This window comes from Bradysia coprophila, unplaced genomic scaffold (assembly GCF_014529535.1).
Source record: "Bradysia coprophila strain Holo2 unplaced genomic scaffold, BU_Bcop_v1 contig_24, whole genome shotgun sequence".
Classification (NCBI taxonomy): Eukaryota; Metazoa; Arthropoda; class Insecta; order Diptera; family Sciaridae; genus Bradysia; species Bradysia coprophila.
The window spans coordinates 1,932,311-1,947,071 of record NW_023503501.1 but is presented as its reverse complement, the minus strand read 5'-3'; the positions used below and the strand labels follow the sequence as shown (position 1 = coordinate 1,947,071).

The 14,761-nt window shown below is 35.0% G+C and overlaps 1 long non-coding RNA gene across 1 annotated transcript in view; it reads right to left on the bottom strand.

The window, feature by feature from the left end:
* The window catches only part of LOC119077798, a 24,933-nt gene extending 10,172 nt beyond the window's left edge, over window positions 1-14,761 (bottom strand). The window contains exons 1-2 of the long non-coding RNA XR_005087873.1: window positions 14,541-14,761; window positions 14,479-14,481 (exon numbers count right to left, since the gene is read on the bottom strand). This is a non-coding gene — a long non-coding RNA (uncharacterized LOC119077798). The remainder of the gene's footprint in view (window positions 1-14,478; window positions 14,482-14,540) is intronic.

Genomic DNA, 14,761 nt, shown 5'->3' with positions numbered 1-14,761 from the left:
TGACACACATTTAGCAATTATAATTGAAAATGTGAGTTTTAACATTTTTTTGCAACTAAAATAAAAGACCGTAACATTCATAAAGTGATGTGATTTATGTTTGTCAACATCCCCATCAGATTGGTAATCCCCTTGAGTTAAAAATTATTTTGCAAATATGAGCTGCAATAAAATTCAAATAAAAATTTATCAGAAAAGATTTAGCAACTATGGCTACTGTTGAGTACGTTAATCTTGGAACAGGGCCTATTTTTAGGAATTTACCTCCATAAACTTCCTATAAATTCTTTAACAGAAATTCGTGAATTCCTTAGAATATCTAGTAATATTATGGAATTGGATGGCGTGGAGGTAATTTGGCACACCGTCCAAATATAACGAAATTGTCAACTACGTAAAAGGTGAACTCGCACACAGTTTTACTTCAGTAAAATTTCGTAAAAGGGATAGTTAAGTTGATGACAGAGCTAACAAATATTTAAAGCATTAAATTTGCGTGTGCGAGATTGTGAGAAATGGAATTTAGTAATGTCATATTTTTGCTTCGTGTGCCAGATTACCCGATAACAATTGGATCCCTAAAAATGGGCCCTGTCTTGAAATGAACTCTCTATTTTTTTTTAATATTTTACATTGACAAAAAGCTGTTATATACACATTTAATTAAAAATAAACGTTGAAGGCTTACCGACTGTAGGAAATGGTGTAACACTTTTAAAAGGGCATGTCCAGGAAATGTTATAGAAAAAAGTAAATGTAAAGCTTAAAAAACAAAACCGGAAGTTACTAAGGAAATAGTCAATCGGGTGGGGTGTCACACGGTTTTAAGAAGTCACTAACCCCTCGGTCGAGTGAACTCTACTCACTTTTAATTTAATTTATTTTTGGGTAAGACGTGCATACATTATTTTACTCACGGGAAAGTCATTACTTCATTGAGCGTAAGGCCCGTCATTGGGCAATGACAGGACAGTTTCCCGAAAATGTATGGAAAATTTTGTCACAAAAATTCACCGAAAAAATTCAAAGAAACTCACCTCTTATGCTTTCCATTGTATTCGTGCACCGTCTCTTCATGTCCCCAAGGCATATTTAAACACTAAAACACTTTTTACTCGATGCAAAAACAAAATTTTGTTTTTTGTTTTGTCGCGATAAAACACAGCAAATATTTCGACACAACTGTGACACTACGTTATTATAAGGACTAGAATGAATGTTTGCTGTGTTTGTTCACTTCGGCGGTAAAATATTTTCATTCAAAAAAGTGTCCGACACTTCAACGATGGTAGACATTTATTAAAATTGTAACATCTCCCACTTCTTTAGTAAACTAACAAGACTTCGCTGAGTCTAATTATGCCAACTCTTTGAATAAAAATATCGGCTGAGGTCGAATAATTCTCCTCTGAGCTTTGACAAACCTCTAATGAGTTCTAATAATTCTCCGCTAGGCTTCAGTAAGAGTCCGTCAGACCTTAGCACGTTGTAGTAAGGCAATGAAGCTAAGCGAACACTCAATAAGCATCAGCGGATACCTAATAATTGTTGCTATGATTTAATAAGACTCCACTTAGCTTTGGCAGATCTCCGCTGAGTGTCCGATCCGCTCCATTAAGTCTTCCTGCAACTTGCTTAGGCCTAACGGACACTTCCTGAAGCCTAGCGGAGAATTATTAGAGCTCAGCGGAGGTTTGTTAAAGCTCAGCGAAGAATTATTAGAGCTCAGCAGAGAATTATTCGACCTCAGCCGATATTTTTATTCAAAGAGGTGGCATAATTAGACTTCGCGAAGTCTTCTTAGCTTACTAAAGAGGAACGAACATTTATTTACGCTCAGCGCAGTCTTACGAGAGGCTAAATTTTTAATAAATGCTCTCCCTTTGTCAACCGTTTGATGATTGTTTTTAAATGTCCGACACTTTTTTGAATGAAAATATTTTACCGCCGAAGTGAACACAGCAAACATTGATTCTAGTACTTATAGTAGCGGAGTGTCACAGTTGTGTCGAAATATTTTCTGTGTTTTTGTCGCGACAAAACAAAAAAAACTTTTTGTTTTTGCATCGAGTAAAAAGCGTTTTAGTGTTCAAATATGCCTTGGCGACCTAAAGAGACTATGCCCGAATACAATGGCAAGCATAAGAGGTGAGTTTCTTTGAATTTTTTCGGTGCATTTTTGTGATAAAATTTTCCATACATTTTCGGGAAACTGTCCTGTCATTTCCCAATGATGGGCCTTTTAAGGCTCATTTTATTAGCTTGATAATTGTTTGGAACTTTATATTTTGCCAAGTGTGGTTGCAACGCCACACCTGGTAAAATAAAAAGGTACAAAAGGATGTAATCTACGCAATCTGCATAGAACGATTAACTCTCATTATCTATGGTGCAAAAGTGTTTCTCTCGATGTATCTGTTGTTACCATATCTTGTCCAAAATCTTTATTTAGACGTTATGGATTATGTACCACGCCTTCGAAATCGTTTAAGCATTTCACTGTAGAGTATAACCTTGTATCGAAGCTGCTTTTTAATCTAAGCTTTGGACAAGACTATTATGGTAGCCACAAATTATTTAATCAGATTATAACATAGGTTCAACCTAATTTCGTAATGTTTCAATGATTCCATTCATTGTGTAATGGGTATGCAAACACTTCAGAATTAATTATTTGCAGCCATTCACTCGTAGAGTGGTGAAATGTATATATAAGTACGTTAATGCGTACATAATGGACAACCTGCAGTCTAATATCCACTGGTTAACACTATAAGAGTTATAAGCACAGCTTAAAGTAGAACAGACATCCGTTGTAGTTTCCATGAGAGGTATAAGCAACAGAGTTGCGGCATTTCGACCTTTTCGATGCAGAACATTATTCTAAGCGAGTACGTACGTTTGTGTAGATTATTTTATAAAAATTATTTGTAGCCGTGATAAGCAAAAAAATTGTTTGATCTGCTCTGCACGTTAGAACCATATATTTGGTCACATTTTCGATCAACAGAGTATCTTAAAACAGTGTGAAATCGAAAATGTAGGTTCACCATTTTAAAGTTTTTTCATGGGCGGCTGTACGTTTCGATGTTTAAATGAACTTCTAAAATAATTGGTACATTTTACAGGCATGCCGTAGAACGATTTCTTCTTTAGAATAGTGTTTTACGCTGCCTAAAAATAACTTGCCCCAACTTTATTGTTTAAATTCAAATCCACAAAGCTATTTCCAATTATTAGATACTGGCATCGTCGGTAGTTATTTTGAAGTCTTAGCTTTCTAATTTTAGAAAAATATGTTGTGCATTGTTGGTAATGACTATCGCATATTGCTGCCAAATGTGTGATTCATGTGAATCCAGCCGAAATCGCAGTTTTTCTTTTGGCATGACTTGCATTTTGATAACACAATCTCATGGTTATTTTAACTTTACCAAACAAAGAAATGATAAGCGGCGCCTCTCGGCTGGTATTCCAATGCGTGTGACGTCACATTATTTATGTATGAAAAAGATTTTCTCCATTTTTAATAGCACATTCGTTTTCATTCAGTATTTTTCTCCCATCGCGGTTCCATGAAAACCAAAATGACATTCGTCAATCTCGTCTATTCATTTTTCAAGCTGCTTAACTATAATATTAAAAGTTTGTAGTGGAAGGTTTTTGACGATATACGATGACTAAGGTAAGAAACATGTCACTTGTTAGCACTAGCACGCATACGTGTCTGGCGTATAACTTCCTTATCACACTTCATACGTGTCAGCCGTAATCCTTTTTCTCAGTGTATATTCTCTGCAGAACCAATTGATTTAAAAAAGACCCTTACAGCTACCATGTACAGTCTTTATGCGTGAGAGAGTTGGTGCGCTAGAAAATTTCGCGATTCGACTCGGGGTTGCATAAATGACTATTTCACAACTCAGGGACGAGAAATGAAACTTTCGTTGCCTTTTTTGTGAAAATCGTTGTATGCAGCTCGGGGATAATAGTACAAGTCCACAAGAGATGCTGGGATATTTTTTTAGGCGTGTGGGAAGTTTATAATTTGATCTGAAGGCGAGGAATACATCCCTCACTTCTGGTTTTGCAATATAATTTAAAATTTAAATGAACGATTGTGATTGCTCCTCTTTAACTATACAAAATTCAGATTAATTAAATGTTAAATTCACAGTTTTCCAGTGACAACATTTGTATTTAAATAATAAACACCACCAGTCTAAATGAGCCCCTGATGGGTGGTGCATTACGCTTTATTATTACGTGCATGTTATTCAGCATTATTGAAATGATTTTAATAAAATGGTTTATTTCGTGGAATGTTTAATGAAATTAATTGAGCCCCATAACAGAATTGAGATTCCAAGCAATGAGTGGCACAAAAACGACGACAATTAAAACAGTAATTGGTGTTTCAATCGGTCCAGATAATTTTCTTTTGGGAAATTGAGCTCTCTGCACTTTTAATACAAATTAAATGATATTGTTCGATTTGACAAGATTTATTTGCGATTGTGATTAAGAAAATCAACATAACTTCGAGACGTTATCCGCTTCAGCAGTACGTTTGTTTCATAAAATATGTCGTGAACCAGATGGTTTCTATCCTAGGGTAAGAACACCAGCATTCGACACGGTTTAGAAATTCGGCCATCTATTGTTTAGAACAATGAAACTCTTTTTTGGCCGAATTTCTAAACCATGCCGAATACTGGTGTTTTTACCCTATAACGTTTTACCGTAGCGTTGAGATTGTGAAACGTTGTCATTTGGTATTCAGACTCATATATCGGTGCAATTTGTTTTGAATGTCACACGCCATAATTAATTTGCTGTCCATGCGAGAATTTTGTTTGTAACATTATATACCCACTGTTTGTACATAACATAACCAAACATAAACAAGCCATACTTTACCAAGATAAAATTTCACTTCAAAGAGCGATTTCCACATATTCCGTATATTCCGTTGTTTGGTTTGGTACCACAATTCGTTTTATGTTTGCATTGCGGAAGTAAATATAATGTGGAAGATGTGGAAATCAAATTAAAGGGGAAATTGTTAAATCTGGTTCAGTTTGTGCAAAAGCGAATATCTAGTATAGCTAAATACTTCTCAGAGTATTGTGGCTATATGGAACTTATAGGAAAACTGTGAATTTTCAAAGATTGCATGTTTAATGTGATGTAATAGTAACATAATGCTGTCAAAGACAAAAAAAAATCGGAAAAACTTTCCAAAATGTAATGCAGTTAAACCAAATTGATTTTGTGTTGCTTCTTGTGTGTTGCTTTATTATGATCAAGTAAATAAATGGCATCACATGTACGCCGTACGCTGTATGGCACCAATTAGGCATATAAAATATTACTAAAACACGAAATTGGAAGTTAAATAAAATATTTTTTATAAAAAGGAAATTATTGAATATGATCGAAAAGGTGAAGACAGTTGCATAGCATACTAATTAATGTTCGTTAGTCAAACTAATATATAATCAAAATAAATATTTAAAATAAAAATGTGAGTAACCAATTAACGATTTTAAAAGTCTCAAAAATTAAAATAGATTTTTAATCATAAAACATATTTATAGATAGGACGTTTAAAAACTAGATAATTATGAAATTAATTGCAACAATGTTACATTTTAACTATTACTCTATTAGGCTATTTTTAGTAAAATATAAGAAGAAAAAAATAATTTCAAAAAAAATCAAATAAAAAGACTTCGCAGTTTTAAATGCGGAGATGTGTTAACCAAATTAAAATTTAAATAAATAAATTAAAATAGATTTAAGTGAATATATTGTTGATAAAATATCATAATCTTTTGTTATGTAAATGTAAATCAGAATCAGATATTAATAAAGAGAAGTGATAATGAACACGAATACATTTTTAGCTGTTTTAACATACTTCCAGACTAATAAGATAAAAAGATCATTCACTAATTTTTCTGGGAGATGCGGGAAACAGGAAAAGTAGGAAAATATGCAGTTTTTCTTGATTTCTCACCAATAACTACTGTTGTAAGTACAGACTCGATTTTCTTAAAAATTAAATATTTTGTCATATTTGACATATCGCATACCATTTTTGAATCTAAACATCCATAAATGTGCTTACTGTAAAAGTAAAACTATTGGTGAAGCTATTGGTGAGAAATCAAGAAAAACTGCATATTTTCCTGCTTTCCCGCATCTCAGTAGTGTCAGTCGTCCTAATCAAAATTTCGATTTTCTATCAATAGCAATACAAAGTGACTAGGCTCTGTAAAACGAATCACTTTTTTTTGAAGAAAAATTCTCTAAGTTGATTGGTGTCTGAAAAAGCAAATCCTTTATTGACACTGGTATTCAACAAAATTAACCATACGACTCAGTATTCTTGACCATCAGTAAGTTAGTTAATTGAATTGAGAAAATCATGAACGAACGAAAATCATTCAAGAATACAAATGTTGCTTAAATATCACGCTACTGATCTTTAAAACTGAAGATACAATCGTCTCTACGTCTGCAGCTGACAATGGAATTGTAAATCTTTCCAAAAAAAATTACGAAATTCTTACTTGGGCCAAAAATCAGTACTTAATCTTGCTAAATAGTTAGCAAAATTGTAGCAACCGAAGACTTATTTATTTCACACGAATACAAAGCTCAATGAGAGTTTATCTATGGTTTTGAAATCAAGTTTTGGAAGCATTTAGTTCATTGGAACGATTGTGTTCGTTATAGAGAAAGTATTACGAAAAATCAGTGGTAAAACGTAAACAAAATTTGTATCAGGAACGGCAACGCCAATGATCTCTCTAGCAGCGAAGCCAAAGACAGTCAAAGTTTTGCAAAAAATGAACTTTACATCCAGTAAGATCTTAAAAAATCCAACACAAATGATAGAGAAGTGGGGGAGGTCTCTACAAAACTTTGCAATGAGTTGTAAAAGGAATACAAATGAGGTGACTTTTTCTCGCGAGATTTACTGTTTCTTTAGTAAACTGTTGCACATCTATTCGACTATGGAGTTCATTCAATAGCATGCATTTGATTAACAACTTTGTCCTACGCAGGAAAGTAGGACGAATTTCCAAAAAGTAGGACAAAGTAGGACACTGTGGGAGTGCTGAAGTTTTTTTTTATGTTTTTAAGCTAAATCGATTACGTTCGCATGGTATTTTACAAGGTAGATAAGTGTGGAGGTAATGCCATTCACACGTGCGGTCTAACACATAAGTTCGGTGCCAATGACATCTTTTTTTTAAGTGGCTAACTGAGATTTTCTTGTGTTTGACAAAATATTTTCAATATCTCACAACAGATGGCCCGACTTCTAATATTTTTTGTTTTTCCACCGCACATCTGATTCGGTTATATATGATATTGACATTACCTCCACACTATATTCACCTAGGTATTTTATACGATTAGAAATAGAGACCAAAATTCACCAATTTTTGGAAATTCCGATAATTTAATTTCCTAAAATAGGCCCTGGATTGTACGATAACGAGATTTTGATCAATTTCAAAGAAAGTAGGTAAGTCGATGACGTTGTAGTTTTAGGGCGTTAAAAGAATTTCCGTGACAAATAACCATCATGTCCACCAACACCAAAAGTTTCAATTTTGAGCATTTTAGCACCGAAGTGAGCAGTCAATCTAGTGTCGTACTTATGTCGAAAATTTGAATTTTTGTATGTGAATTCACATTCAAAGCGTGATATTTCTATTGTTTTTGAAGAATAAGTCTGAATTCACAGTCATACGTTTTCATTCCGTTTTGTCTCCGTTTACATGACAGTTGGCATTTCAACAATAGAGCATATTGTTTGAAGTGACAACTGTCACGTACACTGACGGAATGAAAACGGATGACTGTGAGGCCACCTTTGAGAATCGTCGCCCAGTGTTATTAAGAGTTATTTCTCTGAATTTCACCGAATTTCTCTAACAAAATACACTAAAATTGGTGATTTCTTAGTGAAATTGCTAATGATTGTTTGTAATCATTTAGAAATAAATTAGAGAAGTCCAAATAACAGCATCAAATTGTAAACATACGGTTACATCAGACATTCTTGAAACTCTCGAATACCACAATACAACTCTTGTTCACTTAAATGAGGAGTAGGAGTTATAACATTGATTTTACTGAAATGTAAATTTACGAAAATCTTCACAATAAACAAAGACTTTCCCATGGCTGAACAATAAACTCGATAGAACCGCACGTTAATCTATTCAGATTTTTATACAGTAAAATGTAAGCCACCGTGCATTGGCTCCATAAAAGGCTATTGTGCATAAAAGCTAAACTTTTCAATGGGGGGTGAATTGAGTGCATGTTTGGTCTGATTATGATGAAATGCTTCCTCTCCCGTAGCAAATGTGTGGAGCAAGAAAAACACATTTGCATTAATTACGCAGAGAATATTAATGTGGTGGAAAATGGTTATGAGACGAACATTTTCGCTTGAATTTCATTTTAATCGTTGTCATTCCCATTAGGAATGCGTGAATTTTTCGTTTCCGTTCTGGTGCTTTTTGCATATATTCACATCGTTCGTACTTGACTTTGAATAACATTAAAACTTTTGAACCACACAGCACATCCGAAAATGGCAAACTTAACGAGAGCGTAAAACTTAAAGCGAAAGAAAATGTGGATGTCAGTTTAGAGAAACTTTTCATCCAGCTTTAATCGCGGCCGGACTTAATTCCGTTCATTAATACCGATAGCTTTCTGCGTCCATCACAAATTTTTAAAGTTGCTCGTCCCACTAAGCTCTCCCTAAGTGAAGACTCAGTAACATGCTAGCCTTCCACAAAGAATGCTGGGGTTCAAATCCCGATGGGGACAATTTCAGATGAGATTCTTCTCCAATGTATAGCAGAAAAGTGACGCTTAGAAGCACAGCCAAGCTTTGGGTAGTTGGACAGTTGGAGAATTTGCTGACTCCAACGACAGAAGAATGACACATTGACGTACGATGAACTCTGTTTAGGTAATATCTGAGTCAGAGTCTAACTTAAGGCAAAGATATGATTAGCACCATAATATTGTTGGAATCTGGCTGGTGGTGGTATGCGTAGAAAGAATAAAGATTCTAGCTCGATTGAAATAAAACAATTTTATTGACTGAATTGGTCGGCTGTTTGAAATAGAATGAACAAAATTTTCTTTTTAGTTTTTCAGTTGATTACTCGATTGACTACTTCGTTTTTCTCGTCTTCCAACAAACATCTGATGCAGTCTGTGTTATATGTCTTGCGAGGGCCGAGGGGGAAACTACGCGAGCAAATACTGGGACAGGTGCTATTTACTTTTGTTGACCAATAGAAGGAAATAGTGCTCGCGTAGTTTTCCCCCCAATATCTCCATAGTAATGTCTTTATCATTGATTTAGGCGAAAAGCCCGTTGACGATGTTGTGTTGTTGAATCCCCCTCCCATAATCTCATTCTGCTGCGGAATTATGTATATTATATCCTCCACTGTCGTTGTACTACGAGCTTCTCATTCTTTCAATGTTCTATGAAGCGAAGCTACGAAAAATGTTTTTTTAAATTTTTATTTTAATAAAACGGCTCAACGTTGTTATCAAATTGGGATAGGTATGCTCGCACAAACTTAATACCCAAAACCAATATGTGTCGTCAAGGTAATATATTGATGCGATTATGTTTTATGGATATGAACATATTGAGACTAAACTGTACGTAGAACTTTTTTTCAAAAACTTTCTTTTATAAATTCTGTATGACGATATCAGCTTTCTTATTCGCCTACCCCCTACGACTTTTCAAAGCATTTTCTTTGTAGCAAAGGCAATTTATAATGTACGCCGTGATTTATTTCCATCGTCCTCAACCCAGTTAAAGTGTAATTCTGCGAAATGTTATCGATATCAAAATACTTTGATTTGTGAACCTTCGCCATAATGTTGATCAGGCTTCGAGTGAGGCAGTCAGGCCTACGTACTGTTAAGAAATGGTTTAGAATTTTATAATGCCACCACTTTGATGAACGTATTCTGATGAAAGTAACCTATTTTGGTCTGTTCTTGTTTTTGTTATGTGTAAAAATGCAACGCCTAATCGTAAAAGCTTGAAATGTGTGTAACTGCTAACAGTTGTATCTACCCACGGGTACACCTAACCGATGAATACAAACATAGGATGTGAAACAATTACCCTAGTTACCATATCTTGAGAAGTGTGACAATGAAAACAATTCAGTCGACATTACAGAAACTTGTTAAAACACCCCCGCTTTTTGTGGAGCAAAGATGGAAGCGGCTCTTCACGTTTTATCATTTTTTTTAAATACGGAAAGTATGTTTGTCAAAAACACTCAAGTTATATCCCACCCAACAAAGTTCTGAGAGGTATCATTGTTATGTTTCCGTTGAACACGAACAAATATTCCGATTTTTTTTTGGACGGTCAAAAAGGGTACAATATGGGAACATTCTGTTTTAAAGTAATTTTTATTGAACAAAAGATACTTAACGATCGGTATATTAAAATAAACATCAAACAAAGTTTTCTTCCTATGCTGTATCAGACAGAAAAAAAAACACCAAAGGGGGAAGGTGACGCAAGTCCTGTAAGATACAAAATAACAGCGTATCGCTAAGAGGTGACGGATTCTGCGTCCGAGCTAAAAATTTTGACCGGAAAAGAAATGGGTCAGAGGGATTCTTTTGAAAAACGACATGCCGAAATCGGACGCATTTACAAGTATAGTTAGGTATTGGTCCCTAAAACCCAAAAATATTTTATGTTTAATTCGTCGATGCTAGTGTGGCTATCGAGAGGTGATTGCAAACCGAGAACATGCACTTTTCTTATGCAAATTTCACCGGCTACACGAAACGCACAAGGTCGTGTGAGGTGTTATTAAAAAGGCAATTGTGTGTGCTTTCTGGAAAAATAGTTTGACATGGGGGTAAAATGCACCCGTGACGAGCTACAGGTAGTTGAAAGTATGGGTAAAAGTATGAGTATTTCGGTGAAGTTCTGAGGGTTCCTGTGCATCCGAAAAGCGACAAAAGCAACAAAAAACTCTTTGGATCAAGTAGAAATAGAAGTAGACGTTTTTTGACGTTCAGAACGTGTTTAAAGCTGGTTTTATACCAAATCTATCTTCCCATTGGAGTCTCCATATACAAAAAAGTGTTTATATTCTTGCCACAAACCGTATTCAATCAACAGATTCCATATAATGAGGAGATTTATTTTCGTCACTTTCACTTACCTCGTAAAAATGTATGGAAATCGATGAAGCACAAATAATTTTTTACATTATTTCCGAAAGCATTCGCTACGCCATCCTACCCTTCGAACAAAAGTTGTTTGCTATGACCCAAAAAAGTGAAATACGAAGAGAAATCAGAGGTGCAAAGAATTTTGATTAAATTTGGTTCAGGTCTATTGCAGCCAACCAAAAATTCCATCGATTGTCTGCAGCTAGTCAGACCTGTATAGGAGAAATTCTTTCTGTTTTTTTTCTTCATCAGAGCGTTAATCAAACCTGTGTCTGGCCATTGCTGGCTAGTTAATTGATCGGCTTTTCGTTCCCCAATATTCCAGAATGTGCCGGTACCCAAGCAAGCTCAGTGACTCAGTGTCACTAGATACGGTTTCTAACTCTGATACACATTGGAGAACCAAACCTGACGAAGTTTTGACCGACGATAGTCATTCTGTTGACGACTCATTGTCCGTTAACCGTGCAAATAAGCACTCCATTATGACTTATTGTTCCATCAAAATCAGTTCTTCTTAAGACTTTTCACGGAACCCTAAATTCTAGAAGAGAAGTGCGTTATCGCTCCCTAAAAAAATATTTCTGTTTTAGCAGTGAACTCGTATCACGCTCACTTACTAACGTGTGAGCAAGATAATATGAAGAAAAAGGGAAGAAATCGTCTTGCTGAATTTCGTTATTTACTGTTTCATGCTCCCAAGGGACTTTTATACTTAAGTGGGTTGATATATATGGATTTTAGGTCAACGTTCAGTTACGTCAATGTTACGTTCATTTCAAAATTGATCGAAACTATTAAAATTTGAGTTAACATTTTTGATTGCTGAAGGCTCAATTTTAGTTTTTCGATGAGATCAATTTTCTTTTAATAAAAGGAAAAAACAGCAAATTTCCCAGATACCGATTGTTTGTTGTGTTTTACTAATAGACCGACATCAATGCATTTTATGCAAATAAAAAATATTATTTTGCTGCTCCACACAATAACTTTCATCATGAACAGAGTTGAATATACGCAACCACGAGACATTGTACAGAATTGTATTGTGTATACGTAACACAACATACTCGTGATTTATATGCAGGCCCTGGAGGCTTATTTTACCAAACATTATGATGTAATGGGATATAATAGATAATGTCGGATAGAAGGGTTAAACCATTCCATCTTCCATATGTGCGAGTTGCGATCATGATGTCGGTGTCGTAAACTTTATTATGTAATTAAAATATTGTGTATTTCGCAACAATCTTCTAGAAACAGAGACCACAGACCATGTTCTATGAAAATTATTAAATCGAAAATAAAATTTAAAATAAAACTTAAAGCACAAAAAAGCATTTGAAACAATTGCTGCACAAACTTTATGATTTATCACCAAAAATAGCCAACCAGTCGGGCATTAAATTAGTCCTAATTAATTGTAAATGCTGTGTGTTTTGTATTTATAATGGAGGTATGGACCAAAGGCAGAGGGGATATTATATTCAGTCCCATTCGGTAAGAACAAATTGTCAGAGTGGTTTCAATTGTATGCATAGAAGTTCTTTTTCCGTTTTCCTTATTGTCATTCTGAAAATAGATTTTTGACAATGGCAATAAATTTCAACGTAAGTACTACGTGACGTGATTGTACCTATAAATGGTTAATTAAAAGTGTTTTTTCTTTGACTATTGAATATTTAAAAATAAAAATTATTGAAAAGAGTTTCGTCACTGCTCTGAAGTATTGTCTAGTATTTGTTGCATAATAGGATTTCGAGGGATTCTTTCAAATAACAGCCGACTGAAATCGGACGCAATTTACAGTGGACTTTTTTATATGTGCCCAGACAGGCATCTGACCTTAGAAGCCAAAACCACTTTCAAAAAAAAAAATCTTCGAAGCTTGTGTGACTAACACTTTAACATTTCAACTTCTCATATTTCATCGTAGATGCTTCCATAACCCCATAAAATCATTTGCCCTGAACCAACATAAAATTACCTTTCTTATGACATCTCACTCAACCATGTACGTTTCGTCTAACTCGAGAAATTTCTGTAAGAAAAGTGTATGTTTTCGGTTTTCGATCACCTCTCGCTAGCCATACAAGCATCGACGAATAAAAAAAAAAATTGGCTTCAGTCACAAATAAAAATTCCACTGTGAGAATGCGTCCGATTTCGTTTATGAAAAGAACCCCTCATCATAAGTACCTTTAAAATGAACCATTCAACACCATACAGTTGATATCAGATGCATTGCTACCGCCTCCCCGGGGAACAACGCCATCTGTTATCAACTCTCTGAAACGAAGGTAATGCAAATGCGCACAATGTATGTAAACATGCCGAAGGCAACGCAAACCCTCAGGGAATATCAAGAAATTAAGAATTTTTTTTGTTGGAAATATGGGAAAATTTGGGGAAATGTGGAAAATTCGTGAAAATAGGAAAATCGCAGAAAAAGGAAAATTCTTGAAAATAAGGAAAATTTTGGAAAATAGGGAAATAGGGACCCCAAGTTTCGGGCGAATATAAGATTTGTTATGTTGGAACTGCATTGTTTAGTATTGAGTTTTGCATGTGCTACAGAATAAAGTCAAATCGACTTGTGTCCAACATTATAAAAATTATATTCACCCGAAAGTAGAGGTCCGTGTGTTCTTGCGGATTTGCGTTACCTTCAGTATGTTTATTTACCTTGGTTATGTTGAGTGTTTTGAAGGGAAAACTGAGTTTAAACAAAGAACTTGGGGGAGCTTTGAAAAAATATGTCCCCGTCATGAGTGCCTAATCTTAGAAGGTGAAACAATATTAGTCGCAAGACGGTTTGGTGATGACAACATTCCAAAAATGAATTCACTTGGAAAGTCAGCTCCGATATGTTTATAAATTATGCTTCACTTCAGCTCTTCTGTTAGGAAACCTCTCTTGGCCTGTAGAGGCGCCACCATTTTTTTCGGTACTTCATTCTTTGCGCCCTATTTTCAGTTTTGTAAAATATCCTTGAAATGTCATAGCTGTGAAGTTGGTTCATATTTTCCTTATTTTCCAGAATTTTCCTTTTTTCTGAGATTTTTCCTATTTTCACGAATATTCCTCATTTCTCCAAATTTTCCTATATTTCCAACAACAACAAATTCCTAAAATAATCCATGCTTAAATATAATAGATTTTTGGATTAATTTATTATAAAATTCTAATGCATTCTACAACCAACTTAACTTCTACAACACTTCATGAAATGTTCATAAAACAAGCCTAACTTACTTACTTACTTACTTACTTACTTAGGCGGGCACTACAACCTACTATTGGTTTTGGCCTCTTCCAGCAATCTTCTCCAATCGGACCTATTCCGCGCCAACGTTCTCCAGTCGCTCACTCCTAGTACTTTCAGATCAGACTCAATTGCATCTTTCCATCTCGCTCTCGGTCTTCCTGGCCTGCGGCTTCCATCGGGATTTGTATTTAGCAGTTTCAGTGGTACACGTTCCTC